The following is a 6,441-nucleotide window of genomic DNA, read 5'->3' on the forward strand; positions in this document are numbered from 1 at the left end:
TAGCCAGGAGGGAAATGTGCTGCTCATCCTTTCCTGGCTGCCAAGTTTGGCAAAACCCTGCTAGTCTAATCCCTCATATGGGGAAACTGAGGCATAAAAGAATCCAAATGGGCTCAGAGCTATGCCTGCGTGCATTTTTATCTGTGCTAAAATGCTGGTCTGAAACCTAAGAGACTGCTAGAAAATGTTTTATAATGCCAGGTAAAAATGATTGCAATTTGGGCTTCAGCTCAGGAAAAACCACAGCATTTTTCCCCCTTGTCCTGTGTGAAAGGCAGGTGAAACTGCTTAGAGGAAAAGGAATGTTTACTGAGATGCAGGCTTGTTTTGCCCATGGCTGGTTACTAGGAGATGCATTGAGGAAAACTTCCTTCATGAACCCACAAAACTTCCCCCTTTGCTCACAAGTTGGTGGCTTTTACTGGTAGTGCTAAGACCCCACACAGTTTTGTTTCCAACCTCCCCTTTCTGCTTCCAGCATTTTAAGTGAAGTCAGGCTCCATGGAAAACCTGAAGGTGACAATGTTTTAGAAAGTAAAAGACCTCAAGCATCAACAAATGCTTGTGACAGAGCAGAGTTGTTTGATGATGTGCAACAAACTAATCTGTCTGCTTGTCTCAGCCTGCAGCTCTGTGAAATGGAATACTTACCTGGGAGCTTCTGGGGGAATACTTCAACTTTTGAAGTAAATGCATAATCCTGGAACTGTGCAATGTCAATTTAAAGAGAAATAAAATTCAAAATTGTCATTTTTAAATCTGGCATCTCCAATTTAGTCCAGTCCTTTGAGCATAGTCAGTGCTTGATAGGGTTTCTCGTTCACCATTTGAAAGCGTTTGCTTAATATCAAAATGAAAAAGGTTTGCTTGACTGGCATCTGCCTCAACTGTACAGACAGTTCATTGTTGTGAAAATCCTTCCACTTTCAGCTTCCCTTTGAAGGGAGCTACTTGAATGCTAGAAGGTGCTGAAACTTTACTCAGTGCTAGTGCAGAGGAAGAAATGAAATGTGTTTCTGAATTGTGGTGGGTTTGGTTGCCAGCTCTACTAAAGTAATCTCACTGATCTACATGCTTTACTCTTATCTCTTTATTTGTTCTTCATTACTGTAGAATTTGCTGGTATGCAGTTTCTCAGCCATGAAATATATTTCCTCAATGTGTAACACACAATCCAAACTTAAATGCAGAGTCTTGATGACAAAAAAAAAAACAAAAACCAAACAACAAACTTCCCCCCCCCAAAAAAAAAAAACAAAGAACCCAAACCAACCCTGAACAAAAACCCCAACTTCAGGATTTTTTTTTCTTTTTTTTTCTTAACTGCATCTTTATTGGGTCCATTTCCAGTTTAGAAATTGGTTTTCCTGTGTTAAACTTTGGCATGAGATTATTTATCAATACAGAGCATTTTACTTACTGAAACCTGCTCACAGTTTCATACTGAAAAGTGCAGAGCTAGCAGAAGATCTGCCTACAGCTGCTGGGAATGCTGAGTAAAAACAAGTATTCTGGGATCAAATACTAGGATGTGTGGGGAGATGGTGTAGGTAAACAGAGCCTTTCTTTTTCCCCAACACCAGAGCTCTCCACTTGGATTTATTACAAATAACGGCAAGCCCATGGTATTTTGACGTGTGAATCCATAATTCAGATGCAGTGGGATGGCATAATGTGAACATTTGGACTGGTTTTGGGTGAGAAAGGGAAGCAAACATCAAGTGTGTGATGGAAGAAAGTCCCATCCAGTGGAATACCTGCCTGATCACCTGGTGGTATTTTTTGTTATTATTTAAAAAGGGAAATTTTTGCATGAACTCGTGGATAAAATATTACCGTGTGTCAGGATTTTTGACGAGTCATATATTGTCAATGTTACCCCTCTGTATGTCACAGTCTTCACGGAAGGGGGTTTGAGAAGCCTTTCCTCCGTGCCGCAATTCCCGGTCACTGCCACTAAACGCCGCGTTTTCTTTAAGGTTTCAAAACCGTTGGTGTTCCTTCATGTTGGAAGTACAGGAAGGGATTTCAGCAAGTCAGATTTTACATTATTAGGTGTTCACTTCCGCTTTGACTATAACGATAGCTGGTTTTGAAAATCTGCCTCTAAGAGTGGTCTAACATGGTTTAGCAGGAATTCCTGCAGCATCTATGGCCACAGACGGGGGTCTGACAAAATGTAGGCATCCTTCTCTGTCACTGTATTCAGTAGAATAACTTGTGATAATTCGGTTTTGAATTGCTTACAGCAGCACTGTAAGTGCTGCAATATTGCAATACTGCAACATACATCTGAATGAACTCCCTATACAAAACCCAAGCTCTTGGCTCTGTAGCTACTAACAGTGGGAGGTATTTGGCATTAAGTACATTTTCTGTGGATTTCTTTGGTTTAAAAATAATTTTGAGGCAAAGCTGTGTATGAATCGTGCTGTGTGTTGCATTTCTGAGCAGGCCTGAGCAGCATTATTTATCTAGATCTCTACATACAGCATTATATAGAGCAGGTTTCTCTGTGCAGCATTATAAGAATTACACTGTGAAATACCACCAGTGCACATTCAGATGGTGGCATTCACCACTGCCTTCATTCCAGTTATATACACCAGGGCTCCAAAACTCGGTAGGCACAACCAAGAGAAGTTTTTGGCCTCTAGATCCCAGAGGACTGTTTCTTGATCATCTTTCTGTAAGACACTGGAAGTTTGTCCCAAGACCCCTCATGGTGAATGCTGAAGTTGTCTCTGCAGCTCTGACCCACAGAACCACAATGTGGGGCAGGAGGAATCTCAATTACCCTTAATGACTCTGCAGATGGGGGTTGGTGTTGCTATGAAGTTTGTGTGTTTACTGTTCTTCTCCTGTGGTTGGAGGCATAGCAGTTGCTACCCATATCTGGGATGTATGGCTGCTTGCCCTGCTTGGCTCAGCCTCTCTGTGTTTGCACTTACTGCAGCAGTTCATCCAGGTGAACACTCAACGGAGGAAAGGAAGCCATAATTAGCCATAAATATTTATTTCTTTTGGCTGAAGGAAAATAGGTAATTTATGTCTGCAGCTATCTTCAGCACATAATATCACACCAGGAAGCAAGTAAGTTGGGTATTAAAAGAGTCAAATGCATCTGCTCATGTTTGGTAGTTCGGATGCAAAGCTTAAATGTGCTGATTCGCCTGGTGCTGTTGCAAGGATGTGAATGCACCACCACAACTCACAGTCAGCTGCTGCAGTTCTTGCCTCTTCTAATCGCACTACAAGGCATGAGGGTTTTAAAGTGTTGGAGGGATCAGGACAGGAATTTCTTCCCTTTTCCCTGGTCTCCCCAGTCCAGAGCTAGGAGGTGTGCAGCTATACAGGAACAAGGTTTGTCACGTGTCAAAACCTTAGTGCTCTCTAACCTCAGTTTCACTGATCTGTTGATACAAGTGCAGGCAAATATGCAAGGGGATAGTGAGGTCTGGGTATTTCTCTTTTCTCTTTCTGAGAAGATAAGTTGGTTGGATCAGTCATGGCATCTCATTCCTTCTTGGCTCCATGCATGTATTTGGATGCTTGCTTTTTTGAGCAATGACCTCCAGACCTGAAATGTGACAGTAATTTTATTTGTAGGATTTTGATTACCTGAGACATGGCCAAGCAAGAGGTGTTGCAGGCAACCCATGAGAATTCATTCAAGCCACTGATTAGAAATAGATGCAACAAAATTAGGAGCTCAAGATATACCAGGAGGAGGCAGGGAATGACATTTAACATAAGGCCTTCTGTGGTTCCCATTGCAAATGTGCTCATCCTGTTGCATTGGAGTGCCAAAAACCAATCTGTTTTTTTGGTCTGGGAATGGATCAGGATACGTGGCAGTACCTACAAGCACACTTCAAAAACAATGCTAATATGTAGTTTAGGATTTATCATTTGTTATTAGTTTTTTACTGCAGAGACTTTTATCAAGGTGCTTTTATGAAGAATAAATATTATTTTAACCATATCACTCCTGGAAAAAGAGATTTGGGGTTTCATAGTAACCTAATAGTGGATCTTGAAAACAACTCACACCCCCTGATTTGCAATTCATCCTTCTACTCTGGAAAAATTAGCATTACAAAAAGCTGTCAATATGATAAACCAGGTTTGCTCTTAAGAATGATTTACCTGACTAATAGCTAAATATATGTTCTTGCTGTGGGGGTGAACTCCTTTAAATAAACAAAACTGCAGGATGTAATTTGTTATTAGAGACCCTAACATGTCTTTAATTTACCTAAAGCTCTGCTATAATAACTGCTACGGGAAGGTGTTGGTATGCTATATTAATAGTTTTATGCTTGAAAATGCAAATAAAGGTTAAAAACTTTACTGAAAGAGGAGATGCAGAGGCACTGGGGCTTTTCAGAGGAATGTTACCACAGGCATGTCACTCAGACTAGAAGTTTATTTTAAGAAAAACCAGCTAGTTTAGAAAGAATGGAAATTTTCTGTTGTACAGCCAGCTCTTAGAAACATGATTAGGGTGAGAAGTTTGAACTACTGGCAGTGTTGACTACACATAGAAATTTACCAGAAGTATTACATTTGCTACCTTGCTTTACCGAAACTTGTACTCCTTGAATCATAGTATCACCTGGAAATCTCACTTTTCATTAACACTCCCCAATACCCAATGTCTGTTGCTATAGAGAAAGGGATTGACAATATAATCCACAGTATCACAGTATGCTAGAGATTGGAAGGGACCTCAAAAGATCATCTAGTCCAATCCCCCTGCCGGAGCAGGAACACCTAGATAATCCAAACAGTATTATGGAAGAAATGCATCTCTTACTACTTGAAACCCATCCCTGTTCTTGAATAGTACTGCCAGTGATTCATGGAGGGGAAAAGCCCCCCTTGTGCCTGGCAGTGATCAATGAGAGAACAGGAGAATGCCAAAAAAAGTGATTTATCTGTTTTTTTTTCAGTTGAGGTGAGGGCTGGGGTTTAGACTATGGCAGTCCCTGCAACCTTATATGACACTGAGTAAGAGAAGGCTTATGGAACTTTATCCTATGCAGGACTACACCCAAATTCTTGTGTTTGCATGGCTTTGTCCAGGCATACACCTTTGAGTGACTTGTTCATATTTTAAAGTTCCAAAATTAAGTAAAGAAATGGAGCATTTTAAATCTAGAGTTTGTGCCTGGGCACAGATTGGCAATGACTTACCAGGAGCAGTTAAAATAGACTTCACTTATGTGCTGGCAGTTTAGGTAGATTTTTCCTAGTTCAGGTGTCAACACATGTTGTAGAAACCAGAAAAGGGGCTTTAGAGATCTTGAGCTAAGTGCTAGAAGTGTTTCTTGTGTTTACAAGAGCACTAAACATCCAGTGTCTGAGGAATTATATGAAAAGTTATGGACAGAAAGAATGTAAATCAGTTAAGTTCCAGGAAAATCATTAAAGCTCTGTAAGATACTAGTGCCTCCTGTTAGAACTGTTGGGTTGTCTAGGTGTAGGCTGTAGACTAGGTTGTCTAGTGGTGTAGGCTGTACACAATTTACAGCTGAAGCACTCTGTTATTTGGGGTTTTGATGAATAGTGGTTTGGAAGATGGGGATCTACATGTTTTAGAAACTCTTAATAAAGGCTGAAGAGAAAACATGTTTATGTAGGCTTTGTTTGGTTTTGCCTCCAGACTTACTTCCTCATAATCAAACCAAAATTCTGTGGGCCTGAATCTGCTCTTACTTATGGGAGTCAAGGCTTGTGCTCTTTCAAGTGAGAATATTCATGCAGAGTGCAGAGGTGGATGGTGCTGCTTATCCCGCCACCTTTAGAATAATGTATAATCTCTTTTATTCTTCATCAGTGAATATGTAAAACAAGGGGGCAGTTTGCAGTGACACTGAGGCCCTTTGGCGAAGTAAAGAGAGAAAGAACAAAGCAATGCGAAGTCAGTAGCTTGTGAATTGAAACCTGGGTTCAGTTACCAGTGACCTTGGGGAAACCACAGAGCCCCAGCTTACCTTTATTCGCCATTTGAAAATGAAGATAATAGTGTTCCTGTATCTCAAGACTCCTGTGGGGTGCTAATGGAAGGTCCCTACATGAGAAAGAGGTCTTGTTGCAGGAGCTCAGCTGGAAGTATTTGGGAATAATAAATGCAAAGGCCAAACTTGTTTAGTGACATTATGCAAGTTCATTTCAACTAAGTTGATTCTTGTTTCTCTTCTACACAGAGAGGGAGAGGACCACTCATGGGTAACTTTTATTTTCTTTCCTCAGGTCTTTCAAATTTCCTTTAAGCTAACAGAACTGAATTATTATTCTCTCTGCTCTTCTGCCCTAAGTGGAACTAATTGCATAACTGGTTAAGGGAAATATCTTTCTTAACTCTTATTGGTCACTCCTGATAGTTACTTAGTGCTATCCTGAAGGTTTGCAATAGCTCTACAATTCTTAGCACAA

At 40.6% G+C, this 6,441-nt stretch overlaps 1 long non-coding RNA gene across 1 annotated transcript; it reads left to right on the plus strand.

Annotated features, from left to right (window-relative positions):
* The first annotated feature begins 344 nt into the window (after positions 1 to 344).
* On the plus strand, positions 345 to 4,153 carry LOC134168201 (uncharacterized). Its single transcript, XR_009966463.1, has 2 exons — positions 345 to 407; positions 3,610 to 4,153. It is a non-coding gene; the product is annotated as an uncharacterized LOC134168201 (long non-coding RNA).
* The last annotated feature ends 2,288 nt before the right edge of the window (positions 4,154 to 6,441 follow it).

This window comes from Pezoporus occidentalis, unplaced genomic scaffold (genome assembly GCF_034315485.1).
Source record: "Pezoporus occidentalis ecotype Australia unplaced genomic scaffold, CSIRO_AGI_Poc_V1 ctg303, whole genome shotgun sequence".
Taxonomy (NCBI): domain Eukaryota; kingdom Metazoa; phylum Chordata; class Aves; order Psittaciformes; family Psittacidae; genus Pezoporus; species Pezoporus occidentalis.